This window comes from Trichechus manatus, unplaced genomic scaffold (genome assembly GCF_000243295.1).
Source record: "Trichechus manatus latirostris isolate Lorelei unplaced genomic scaffold, TriManLat1.0 scaffold00050, whole genome shotgun sequence".
Classification (NCBI taxonomy): Eukaryota; Metazoa; Chordata; class Mammalia; order Sirenia; family Trichechidae; genus Trichechus; species Trichechus manatus.
Genome location: NW_004443986.1, coordinates 14,104,881 through 14,119,099, shown reverse-complemented (window position 1 = coordinate 14,119,099; position 14,219 = coordinate 14,104,881). Strand labels below are relative to the sequence as shown.

Here is a 14,219-nt window from a genome sequence, read left to right as displayed (position 1 = left end):
GTTTGTGAGTATTCCATCGTTTTCTATGCTCTGAAATACCTTTAGTAGTAGTGGTGTTAACTCTTCTCTGAAAGTTTGGTAGAATTCTCCAGTGAAGCTGTCCGGGCCAGGGCTTTATTTGTTAGGAGTTTTTTAAATTACTTTTTCAATCTCTTCTTTGTTATGGGTTTATTTAGTTGTTCTACCTCTGTTTGTGTTAGTTTAGGTAGGTAGTGAGTTTATAGATATTTGTCAATTTCCTCTAGGTTTTCAAATTTGTTAGAGTACGATTTTTCATAGTATTCTGTTATGATTCTTATAATTTCAGTTGGGTCTGTTGTGATATCACTCATCTCATTTCCTATACGGGTTATTTGCTTCCTCTCCTGTTTTTCTTTCATCGGTTTGGCCAATGGTTTATCAATTCTGTTGATCTTTTCAAAGAAACAACTTTTGGTCTTGTTAACTCTTTCCATTGTTTTTCTATTCTCTATTTCATTTAATTCTGCTCTAATTCTTATTATTTCCTTTCTTCTGGTGCCCGAGGACTTCTTTTGCTGCTCACTTTCTACTTGTTCCAGTTGTAGGGTGAATGTTTTGATTGTGGCCCTTTCTTCTTTTTGGAGACACATTCAAACACTTTGAGGGACGGAGTATCTCCTAGGGACCAGATTCTCAGCTGATATCTAGGTCACTTGGCATAACTTAGTTTATAAAGAAAATGTTCTACATCCCACTTTGGTGAGTAGCATCTGAGGCCCTAAAAGCTTGGGAGTGGCCATCTAAGATACATCTACTGGTACCATCCCACCTGGAACAAAGGAGAATGAAGAAAACCAAAGACACAAGGAAAACTCTAGCCCAAAGGACTAAAGGACCATATGAACCAGAGACTCCACCAGCCTGAGACCAGAAGAACTAGATGTACCCGGCTACCACCAATGACCGCCCTGATAGGGAGCAGAACAAAGAGTCCAAGACCGAGCAGGAGAAAATGTAGACAGATTTTAAATTCATGTGAAAAGATTAGACTTAATGGTCTAACAGAGTCTGGGGGAACCCCAAAACTATGGCCCCCAGACACTCTGCTAACCCAGAACTGAAACCATTCTTGAAACCTACTTTTCAGACAAAGATTAGACAGGCCTATAAAACAAAAAATTAATACACATGAGGAACATGCTTCTTAGTGCAATCAAATATATGAGACCAAATGGGCAGCTGCTGTCCAAAAGCAGGACGAGAAGGCAGGAAGGGACAGGAACTGGGCAAATGGACACAGGGAAGCAGGGTGAAAAGGGGGAGTGTGCTGTCACATTGTGGGGATTACAATCAGTGTCACAAAACAATATGTGTATAAATTTTTGAATGAGAAATTTACTTGAGCTGTATACTTTCACCTAAAGCACAATTAAAAAAAAAAAAGAAAGAACAAACAAATAAATAAATAAATAAAAAGAAATCACCATCCCCAAGAAGCCGAGCCTCCAGCTAGAAGAGCAAGGTGTGGCCCAGCACGAGTCCTACCTCCTGAAGTTAAAAGACAAGAAGCGTGTCCTCCACCTGTGGCCCAAGAGGTTTCTATTGCTCCAACATCTGCAGGTTTTCTCCATCATGGCTCAGGGGAAGCTTTTGGAGGATCACCCTTATCTGCTGAAGGTTTGCAGCTATATGGGCCCAGAGGATCTCAGGAATCTGAAGCTACTTTGAGTACATTGCATGGCTGGTCTCCAAGGAATACTGAAATGAACTTTACCAAACTGAGTCCCTCAAGGACTCTTCCAGATTTGAAGTAATTGCTGAAGCAGGAGCAATTTAGCAGTCAGAGCTGTAGCTTAATTGATGATGAAATAGAACTGCAGATGGCCCAGCATGAGAACATAGCTATGATAAGGGACTTTACCGAATCCTGTAAGAACCAAAAGTATATGGAATTTATCATGTTGTTTGATCATGGTGGATATTTGTTTGTGAATTCTAATCTAACCCAAGCCGTAAATGATGACCTTCTTCTTACTGGAATTATGGACAGCTACTTTCTGAAAGGAGCCCTGGTTGCACAGCGGCTAAGAGCGCAACTGCTAACCAAAAGGTGGGCAGTTTGAATCCACCAGCTGCTACTTGGAAATCTTATAGAGCAGTTCTACTCTGTCCTATAAGGTCACTGTGTGTTGGAATCAGGAAATCAATATGAGGATATATCTAAAAGCTCTGGAAATATGGGCAAATAAAGAGAAAATAAATATTGAAGTAAACAAGTTAACTGAAGTTCTAAGCCAATTTTTATTATATGGAAGAGAGATTTTAAATGCTCAGGTTCTATCAGATTGGTCACATTTATATGTTAACGGACAGTTTCCTGATGCTCTTGGATGGGCCTTTGTTGGATTAATGTATACTAAATTGCATGGTGGATCTACAACTATTTTTCCAAATCCAGATATCCTTGGACCTGGTTCTTGGTCTACTCATGAACTTGGCTATGGTTTGGGAATGAAACATGATGAAGAATACTGCCAATGCAAGAGTAAACATAGTTGCATCATGGGCACTGGAAATACTGGGTGGAGTAATTGTAGATTTATCTATTATTTTCAGTTTGTATATTTAGGAGCATCTTGTCTTAATAATATTCCAGAAATAGGTTGTGTGTTGGAGAGATGTAGAAACAAAATTGTGGAAGAGGAATGTGATTGCGGTTCAAGAGCAGATGTCAAAAAGACAAGCGTAGTCAGCCAGATTGTAGATTCAAACATGGTGCCAACTGTAGCATTGGTCTTTGCTATCATAACTGTCAATTTCATCCATCTGGATATGTATGCAGACAGCAAGAAAATGAATGTGACCTTAAAGAATACTGCAATGGGACCGCAAGTCTTTGCCCAGATAACACTTAAAAGAAGGATGGAACCCCTTGCCAATACAAAGACTGTTGTTTCAGAAAGGGATGTCGATCCAGGATTATGCAGTGCCAAAAAGTTTTGGAACCTAATGCCAAGGATGGTCCTAATCAGTGCTATGATGCTGTGAATTTAACGGGTGATCAGTATGGTAACTGTAGTGTACAGGAACTCATTCCTATAAAAACGTAGCAAAGAAAGTTTACTATGTGGCGGGCTACAATGTAAAAATGTCAAAACCCTCCCTGATACGCCAGATCATACTTTAATAATTAACACTCATTTGGAGGAGGAAAATCTCATGTACTCTGGAGCATAGGCTATCATCTAGGCATGAAACCCTTGGGAATACCTGATCTGGATGTGATAAATGATGGCATCTCCCGAGGCCAGAACCTGATATGTATTAACAGAAGTTGTGTTGATATCTCAGTTCTGTAGTATGACTGTTTGCCTGAGAAGTGCAACCATCAAGGCATTTGCAACAATAGAAAAAACTGCCACTGCGTGTATTGCTGGGCCCCTCCGTTCTCTGAGGAGGAAGGATTTGGAGGAAGCATTGACAGTGGGCCTCCATGACCACTAAATCTGGAGGTGCCCTCGTCAGTTCAGATTGTGTCCATTATGTTATTATGCCTTATTTTCTTAATTATCTCAGTGAATGTTGTGCTTTTAAGTCAAGTTATATGAAACTGTTGAGAACCCAAACAGAAAAAAATATCCTGAAGTAACACTGTAGACAAAAATATCTAAGGCAAAGAATGTGAATCACAAAACCAAAAAAGTAATCAGGTACTCTACAGTGACTCAAAAACACAGGATCGATCGTTTATTGAACAAACTTATCACTTATACAAATGGGTCTTCGCTCTTCTCCCAGTTTTTTTTTTACTTAGTTTTCCTTAAGTTTTGATCAGCAAATAAAAGATATCCTTGTTCTGGGGACAAGGGAGAAAGTACTCACAAGGAAAGCATTTAATGCAAAAAAAAAAAAAACGAAAACCACAATATAGTAAGTGAGAAACACATCACATGCAAAGAACCTGCTAGCAAATATCAAGTATTTGGTAATTGGCAAAGAACACAGTTTTCCTTCTTTTTAACAGTTTCTTCATTTATAACATTCAGTAATGTGCACAAACCAGAAGTGAACAATTCCATGAATTTTCACAATGTGAACTCACCTGTATAACCAGTGTCCAACTGAAAAAATAGAATGTTACTGGGACCCCAGATGCCCCCTTATGCCCCTTCCTAGTTATTACCCAGTATTCTAAAGGTTACCACTCTCTTGACATCTAACATAGTAGATTAGTTTTGCCTGTTTTTTTTTTCTTTTAACTTTATGTAAGTGGAATTACACAGTATGTGCTTGTTATGGATTGAATTTTGTCCCTTAAAATATGTGTTGTAAATCCTAATCCGTACACCTGTTGATATAATCCCATCTGGGAATAGAATTTTCTTTGTTATGTTAATGAGATCCTAGCAGTGTAGGGTGTGTTTTAAGCTGATTACTTTAAGATATAAAAGAGCAGATTAGGCACAGAAGAAAGCAAGCACAGATGGGGGAAGATAGATGCCACGCCACATGGAGATCACCAAGGAACCAAGGGACGAAAGCTGAAAAGAGACAATGATCTTCCCCCAGAGTTAATAGAGAGAGAAAGCCTTCCCCTAGAGCCAGTGTCCTGAATTTGGACTACTAGCCTCCTAAACTGTGAGAAAATAAACTTCTGTTCATTAAAGCCACCCACTTGTGGTATTTCTGTTATAAGAGGACTAGACTGGGGCCCTGGTGGCACAGTGGTTAAGCGTTTGGCTGCTAACCAAAAGATGAGCAGCAGTCTGAATCCACCAGCCGCTCCTTGGAAACTCTGTGGGGCAGTTCTACTCTGTCTTTATAGGGTTGCTATGAGTCAGAATTGACTCGACGGCAACAAGTTTTAACAGCACTAGATAACTGAAACTGTACTCTCTTGTGCTGGCTTCTTTTGCTCAGCATTATGTTTGTGAGTTTATCCACATAATTGTATGTAGCAATAGTTTGTTCACTTTGATTGCTGTATAGTAGCTCATTGTAGAAATGTAGTATAATTTATTTTACAAAAGATACGTATGCAGAATATATAAAGAACTCCTCAAATCAACAACAAAAGGACAGACAACCCAATAGAGAAAGTGGCAAAAGATTTGAACAGTTACTGTGCCAAAGGTGAAAAGATGATCCATCTTGTTAGTTATGAGAGAAATGCAAACCAAAACCACCATGAGATACCACTACACTCCCACCAGAAGGGCTAAGAGAAATAAGACTGATAATACCAAGTGTTGAGAGGGTGTGGTAATTCTCATAGGTTGCTGGTTGGAGTGTTATTCTCTTTCTCCTTCCTGAATTTGGCACCACTTATACTCCAGTTTCCAACACTCAGTAATCTTAATGGTGAATTCGTTTTAGAGCTATATAGCCATCAGAAGAATCCTACCATTTTAAGCAATCCGAACCTAACAGATCTACCAACGTGTATTAACACATCTCTAGTTGTATCTAAAGAAAACAAAAATCCTCGCAACTGGGCCAATAAGCAACATCATGTTAAGCAGAGAAAAGATTTCATTTTACTTGGATCCACAATCAATGGCCACGGAAGCAGCAGTTAAGAAATCAAACGACGGATTGCATTGGGCAAATCTGCTGCAAAAGACCTCTTTAAAGTGTTAAAAAGCAAACATATCACTTTGAGGACATGCACCTGACCCAAGCCATGGTATTTTCAATCACCTGATATGCATGTGAAAGCTGGACAATGAATAAAGAAGACCAAAGAAGAATTGATGCCTTTGAATTATGGTGTCGGCGAAGAATATTGAATACACTGTGGACTGCCAAAAGAACAAACAAAGCTGTGTTGGAAGAAGTACAGCCAGAATGTTTCTTAGAAGCAAGGATGGTGAGACTTCGTCTCATGTATTTTGGCTCTGTTATCAGGAGAGGCCGGTCCCTGGAGAAGGACATCATGCTTGGTAAAGCAAAGGGTCAGTGAAAAAGAGGAAGACCTTCAACAAGATGGATTGACACAGTGGCTGCAACAATGAGTTCAAAATGCAGCAATGAGTGTGAGGATGGTGCAGGATCAGGCCGTGTTTCATTCTGTTGTACATAGGGTCGCTCTGAGTCGTAACTGACTTGACAGCACCTAATAACAGCAACAGTTGTATCGTAGAGCATCTAAATTTCTGCAGCTCATGATAATATGAATTTCACAGGATCCCTAATGTACCTTTGACTTTGCTAACTGAGTGCTCAAGACACATTTCTTTCTTCTGGGATACTTTGCCTCCTGTCATGCTAAGCTTTCAGTAGGTGAGTAAGGGTGTTGGTTATGAAAAACATAGACCAAAGAATAAGGTGACTACTTTGACAGATCCAATTAAGAACTATGAATTTTATTGTCAGTCAGTAGCTTGTATTTCTGTCTTGAAAGAAAAGTGATATTCTTTTTTAGGTCAGTTTCTAGAACCTTGACAGACTGTCTTTGACCAGTTTTGAAGATCTAGAAAGATATGCAAGAAATGTATCTTCCTTTGGGGAATAGGTCAAGAAGGAAGAGAAATATTACTTGTCATTTTTTACTGTTTGAAATTTGTTATAGTAAGCATTATTGCTTATATAACATCAATAATAAAAGCAAAAAAACCCAGGGGGGGAAAAGAAAAACTATCCAAAACAAAAAAATTAGTTAAGTTTTAAAAAGGACCCTGCTTTTACAAGAAGCTGTTCATTTATCTTCATCTGGCTCTAGTTTCTCTAATTTTCCTCTGCCTTTACATCTGTGTTATAGGTATAACCAAGAAAACTTTGCAGTCCCTGGCATTTGCCATAGAAAGGGAGAAAGTTCTCCTAAATCCCCAACCAGAAAAATGTGGGTGCCCTAAATACTCGGGAAAATCTTTGAGCTTGCAAAAACATCTGGACTCTAGAGCAGTGCCTAAGGCCTTAAAATTTCTTAGGTAGGTCCAGGTGGAGACTTTTACTCACTCTTAGGAGTTTGGACCCTCAATCAGGACAAGATACTTCAAAAGGCATTTGGTTGTTTAAAGATAAAGCCCAAATAAACTTCTGAATTGGCAATTTTATGATAAATAACTCTGTAAAACAATATGAAGAGGTGTCCACACATGATGGACTGAAATTTTATTTAATCTGGGGCCACAGGCTGAAAAGAGAGGGGAAACCTAGCCCTGGGAGCTCCATTTGGGAGAAGTAAGAGGACCTGCAATATAGTGGTAGGGCTGTGGGGTGTAGGGAAAGAGATCCAGGGGCCACCTCCTGCAAAGGGCATGGCCAAGGGACTCAAAGTGAGTCTATCTGAGATCCAGTTTTGAGTGCTACTTCCCTGCTTTGTAATCTTTTTGCATTCCCAGATTTCAGTAAAGATTTCTTCAACACTAAGAAAAAGTCTGGCTGAGATGTATCAATTTATAGAGGATTGTTTGATGGCCATGAAGTAGGGTATTTTACACAAAAAACACACGAGTTGTATTTTTTTGCCAACTGTGCAAATTATTTTCCTAGGTCCTGTATGCACATTATATGTGTAGGAGTATTATTTACACGGGCACATTATTTGCAAAAAAATACAGTACACCAGGTGTTCTGGATTGTGTAAATTTTCCTTCTTTAAGCCAACATCAAAAATATTATCTTATATGTTATCAATATTGGTGACAAAAATAGATGTAGCCCAATTAAACAATGGGCAAAGGATATGAACAGACCATTCACCAAAGAAAACATTCAGGCAGCTAACAGACACATGAAAAAATGCTCACACTCATTATCTGTTCGAGAAATGCAAATCAAAACTACAATGAGATACCATCTCACCCCGACATTACTGGCACTAATCAAAAAAACCAGAAAATAACAAATGTTGGAGAGTTTGTGGGGAGACTGGAACTCTTATGCATTGTTGGTGGGAACGTAAAATGGTACAACCACTATGGAAAACAACATGGCACCTCCTTAAAAATCTAGGAATAGAAATGTCATACAATCTGGCAATCCCACTCCTAGGAATATATCCTAGAGAAGTAAGAGCCGTCACACAAATAAACAATGCCCACCCATGTTCATTGCAGCATTATTCTCAATAGCAAAACGATAGAAATAACCTAAGTGCCCATCAACAGATGAATGGATAACCAAATTATGATATGTATACACAATGGAGAAGAAATGATAAAGAACAATGATCAATCCAGGAAACATCTCACAACGTGGATGAATCTGGAGGGCATAAAAAAGTCAATCACAAAAGGAGAAAGATTGTATGTGACCAATATTATAAAAACACAAGAAAAAGTTTATGCACATAAAAAAACAACCTTTGATGGTTACAAGGGAGGGGAGGGGCAGGGAGGGGTAATCGCTAACTAGATGGTAGACAAGTGTCAACTCTGGTGAAGGGAAAGACAGCACACAGTACAGGGGAAGTCAGCACAGTTTGACAAAGGCAAAGTCGTAGACGCGTCCTAGACAACCAAAGACCTTGAGGGACTGAGTTACTGGGGCTGAGGGCTAGGGACCATGGTCTCTGGGGACATCTAGGTCAATTGGATAACATAGTTCCTAAAGAAAATGTTCTGCATCCTACTTTGGTGAGTAGTGTCTGGGATCTTAAAAGCTTTCGAGTGGCCATCTAAGATACATCTATTTATGTTTTTCTATTTTATATTGCTCATTCTTACAAGCTGTCTTGAATCCTTTGGTAAAAATAGTCCAAGTATCTATAAATGAGTCCCTGGGTGGTACAAAGAGCCTGGTAGCACAGTGGTTAAGAGCTCAGGCTGCTAACCAAAAGGTTGGCAGTTTGAATCCCCCAGCCGCTCTTTGGAAACCCTATGGGGGCTTTCTACTCTGTCCTATAGGGTCGCTATGAATCAGAATCAACTCGACAGCAGTGGGTTTGGTTTTTGGTTTTCTTATCCAGTATGACCTCACATTGAACTACCTTTTACCAGAACTAACTTTTTCCTCCTAACTCCTTTCTTCTTACCATTGTCCATTTAGACAACCATCATCTCATTTTCCCTGCTGACCTCTTAATCTATTTCTTAAACATCCAACAGATATATAAGTTGGAGCAATTCCAAATGGTTTTTAGAGCAGCGAGAGGGAGTTTTGTACTGACTAGCCAAAGACAACTTTACTATTTGTTTATTGCTAGGGTCAGAGGTTAGCTCAGCACATCAACCCAACTCTTTGCAAGTAGTTTCTTACTCAGGCCAGCAGAGGTATAGAGTCACTGGGAGACATAGATTCATTGCGTAGTTCTATTGTTGTGTCTAAGCTGTAGATGAAAGTTTTTAAGTAAAAAGGTACGAGAGGATCCCACTCTTCTCATTTATTTACAGGGGCAATGGGGAATCCTATCCGAAAGTTTACTGCTTAGGATAACACCTGGCAGATAGTGCATGCTTAATAAATGTCTTATCATTGGTGCCCTTTTTAATATAGATACGGTAATGATGCTCATTTCAAGAGGAGATAGTGCGATCATTTGACCATCAGCTAATCTTGCGAACCACCATTCATCTTTCTGAGATAAAGGAATAAATGCCGTGCAATTCACTGTGTGTTAAACCCAAGGATGAAATTGCTATTTTTGCATTGAATGCCACACAGCACTTAAGATGCATTTGGTCTGGGTCTCAGAGACCTGCTTCTCTCTCTGGTTCAGCAACAGACTGACTGTGTGGTGTGGAGCCATCACTCTACCTCCCTGACCTCAATTCTGTCTACTGTAAAAGAGGTACTGGGCAGGATGGTTGCCCAAGTCCCTTCAACACTAGTATTCCAGACTCTGTGACTCTGCTCTGGTTCTATACCATCTCTCTCAATGTTGCTGTTAGCTGCCATTTGAGTCAGCTCTGACTCATGGCAACCCGGTGTACAACAGAACGACATGTTGCCTGGTTCTATGTCATCTTCACAATTGTTGGTGTTCTCCATTTTTGTGGCCACTGAGTATTTTGAGTGCCTTCCAACCTAGGGAGCTCATCTTCCAGAACTATGTGGGACAATATTCTGTTGTGATCCATAGAGTTTTTTTTTTTTTTTGAAAGACAATATTTATTTAAACAGAGCTCAATGGGGTAACCATGGTATCACCAGAGTGCATCCAGATGAAAAAAAGGGAGGAGGGGCCAAATGAGAATCAATCAATAGCACTCCCACACCTTTACTGTCTGATCTACACTGCCTGTAACCACATATGGTGCCATCGTATGGAAATCCAAGGAGGTAGCATTGAGGGTCTTCATGTGTTGCCTGTTCTTGTAATCCCATACACGTAGGGTCTTGTCATCAGCACAACTCGAAATAAACTTTCCCCCAGAATGGAACAGAACTCCATGTACCCAGTTATCATGACCCACAAGGGTCATCAGGCACGTGCCGATATAAACATACCACATCTTAATGGTCTTGTCTCTAGATCCAGACAGCAAACACGGCCCAGGCTTGCCACTTTTCTTAGTCTTAGATCCTGTTGCTTCAGAGATGGAAGAATATGAGCTTTTTGGAGTCCAGGAAATGCATTCTACCACATGCTCGTGTTCTTGGAGCTTGGCCTTGTAGTCCTTTGTTGCTACCACCCACAGGCGCACCATCTGGTCATTGGAACAGCTGGCTATCAGGGTGCCATCCTGATTTGGCTGCACCATACGTACCCATTCTCTGTGTCCTGTGAATGTCTTCACACAGTCGCCATTTGCACTTCCCACATTTTTATAGTTGTATCCTTTGAGGCAGACACTATATGATCTCCATTGGGCATGATGGCTACTGAAGAAACACTGTGGTCATGGCCGTGCATGGTTCTGATACATTCAAAGCCCTGAAAATCCTGTAATTTAATGATCATATCTGCAGAACAGGAAACCAGCAGCTTGCCACTGTAGTCAAATGAAATATCCTGTACAGAGCCTGTATGCCCTGTAAGAGTTTGTTCAAAATCTCCAGTCTCATAATCCTACACCTTAATTATAGCATCCTCTGAAGCAGAGACCATAACACTGAACACAGGTTGGAAAATGACTCGAGTGACTAGACTCCTATGACCACTCAATGCATATTTTTCTGGTGGATGGGAAATCCATTCTTTTGGGTCTTGTTTCCGACCAAGAGGTCTACCCGACGTAAATTCTTCTTTTGCTTCATTTAACTTTGATTCTAATTCCATAACCTTCTTTTGTAATCTAATAACAGAAGGCCATTTTTTCCCAAAAGACCAGCGTATTTCTTATCTAATTCTTCATTCATATCTAATTCAGCTTCCTTTTAAAAAACGGAATATGCCTCTTCATAGCCATTTGAACGAAGATAATCTGCTATAGCTCGATTTAGTTCATCTCGTTGTCTCTGGGACAGCACCATTTTGGCTGTAATGTCAAACTTATTTGATATAGTGGTATCTCCCTCCTTTGGGAAATCAAAAAGCTTTGTGATCCCTGGATTTATAATTAAAATATGCCACTAAGTGACTTCCATGCAGTGGAAAATGATCCTTTTACAAGTGAATCCAACCGGTAACCAGGAAATATTCAACAAGTAAGTTTAATTCCATCAGAGCGCTGCACTGTTGCCTCCACAGGGCCACTTCTGTCCTTCACTCCCATCCACTGGTGGGTGAGTGGGGGAGGGAGAAGGAAGGAAGGAAGAAGGGAGAGACGGAAGTGATCCATAGAGTTTTCATTGGCTAATTTTCAGAAATAGATAGCTGGTATTTCTTCCTAGTCTGTCTTAGTCTGGAAGTTCCATTGAAACCTGTCCACCATGGGTGACCCGGCTAATATTTGAAATAGCTTTGGCATAGCTTCTAGCATCATAGCAGCATGCAAGCTGCCACAGCAGGACAAACTGACAGACGGGTGGTGGTCTCTCAAACAGTCCTCCTTAAAAGTAATTCTGTCTTAGAAAATTCCATTTAACAGAAGGTAAGAGTGGAGCACAGAAAAGCAAAGTTACTTACCCTGAGGTAAGTCTATAATAAATTAGAAGCAAAGCCCTAGAGAAGCTGCACTCTCCCTGAGGCCAGCTTGTGGCCTGGAGCTCATCACATGATTACATTTGTCTCCAGTGATTCTCTGGTACTTGAAACAAATCCATGGAAGAGTTTAGCTAATGGCAAAGGTAGTTATCCTTATTTCATGAAATATAATTTTCATATTAAAAATCTAGATTAGAATGTGATTTTCTTGGCTTAAAAGGATTTTATTGACTTAATAAAGATAGCTTATATCATTGACTGAAAAGTTTACGTGGGGACAGACAGCAACCTCCCCTGTTCTTAAGAGGCTTCCTCAATTGAATGGCATTTTTTTTTTCAATCCTGTATTTGCGTAATAAAACCAGTTAGCAGACCAGCCAGTGTGTTTGCTCTGGGGGGCTATTCATCAAGGTTATAATGGAAGGAAGAGCACCTGGTAACATTGCAAAAGTGACTTCATTTCCCTTTGTAATTACACCTGTAAAATAACTTCCCCAAACCTAAATTGCTATTGAGAACCAGATAAGGCGATTCTCACATCTCCACCCCAGTGAGTGACAGTCTCATTTCTGATTAATTGAGCAGTAGTCAATTTCTTTTTGTTGCTAAGGTGGTAGCTTCCGCGCGTTTGTTATTTATGTGAACTGGTTGTGGTGACGGGAGCACAGTGGCCTCCATGTCAGCCTTGCTGGTGCTCATCTGGCGACTCTGCCACCAGCGCATACAGACTGACATGGCAAGCAGTGTTTCTAGTGAGTGTGCCTGTAACTTGCAATTTACTAAGGAAAGCAGAAAGTAATCTCAGAGAATAACTGCATTACACAGTGTCTGCTCCAACAGCAGTCAATTACAAACAGCAAGAATTCCATAAATGGTCCCTCTTAGGCTGGTACAACTAGATTGAATTTTTTTTTCATTTACTGAAAAATTTCAGCATTAAATTTAATCAATATTAGCATATGACATGGCTAGATTAGACAATTGTTGGCCTTCACATAGACTATAAAATGCTATTAATTATCCCCCCACCTTCTCTCTCTCATTAAAAAACAAACAAACGAAAACAGGCTATTGCTATAGAAATCACTGCTTGTAGGTTAAGGGACAGCAGCTCTTTAATTTTTGTTTTAATTTAAAAATTCTGGTCCTACTGCCATTAAAAAAATCAACCTCAGAATTAACCATATGTAGGAAACTATTGAAGGAGTCCTGGTGGTGCAGTAGTTAAAGTGCTCAGCTGCGAACTGAAAGGTCGGTGGTTCAAACCCACCAGCCACTCTGTGGGAGAAAGATGTGGCAGTCAGCTACTGTAAAGATTGACAACCTTGGAAACCCTATGAGGCGGTTCTCCTCTGTCCTATAGGGTTGCTATGAGTTGGAATCAACTCAATGGCGGTGGGTTTGTTTGTTTGTTTTTTTGGTTTTAGGGAACTATAGAAATTAAACGCTGAACATACATGTGTGTATATGTTTCTTAAATACAGTACAGTGTCCTATTGCTAAATGTTTATTATTAATCTCCTTGAATCCCAACCCCACTGCCTCCCAGCTATATGTCTTTGGGCAAGTTCCTTAGCCTCACCATATCTCTGTTTCTTCATCTGTAAAATGGCAATAATAGCTCCTATCTCACAGGGTGGTTGTGAGAATTAAATGAGATAATATATGGAAAACGCAGGACAGTGTCTGGCATGTAGTAAACACTCTATTATTACAAGTTTGCTATTATTATTATTGCAGATTTCCGACTCATTAAAAACTCTTAACTGCAATAACTAAGTCATGTAATGCTCAGGAGGATAAATATATTCTTTAGTTTTCATAATTTGGTTTAGCATATAGTGGAAGTTTTCAGCTGTAGACTGCTCCTCTGAGGAGTCTGACTGGAGGAACAGGAAGTAGAGAGAACAGTGACTCCCAGAGGTAGTAGAGAGGAGTGGGGTAACTTGTAGATAGTGTGAGGATTGGCAACCATCGCTGGTGGGGATCTTGTTGTTGTTGTTATTAGGTGCCATCGAGTTGGTTCCGACTCATAGTAACCCTATGTACAACAGAACAAAACGCTGCCCGATCCTTAGCCTTGGCAAAGGGTGGGTACTCTTCATCCTCTAAGCCTGGTGGGAAGGAGAAAGGGATTAGAGAAAATCAAAACTGTTGGAGTAAGAGAAAGTGAGCTGAAGGATAGTATTTATGTAGAATAGTCTTGATCTTGCCAGGAGTGGTTCTTAACCCTGGGTGCATATTAGAATAACCTAGGCCACTCTCCAGACCCATTACAGCACAATCT

The 14,219-nt window shown here is 40.0% G+C and overlaps 2 pseudogenes; one reads left to right on the top strand and one right to left on the bottom strand.

Annotated features, from left to right (window-relative positions):
• LOC111820781 (disintegrin and metalloproteinase domain-containing protein 30-like) overlaps positions 1–3,569 on the top strand; it is a 20,155-nt pseudogene extending 16,586 nt beyond the window's left edge.
• A 6,534-nt stretch (positions 3,570–10,103) lies between these two features.
• Positions 10,104–10,812, bottom strand: LOC101353402 (platelet-activating factor acetylhydrolase IB subunit alpha-like; annotated as a pseudogene).
• Positions 10,813–14,219: the final 3,407 nt, after the last annotated feature.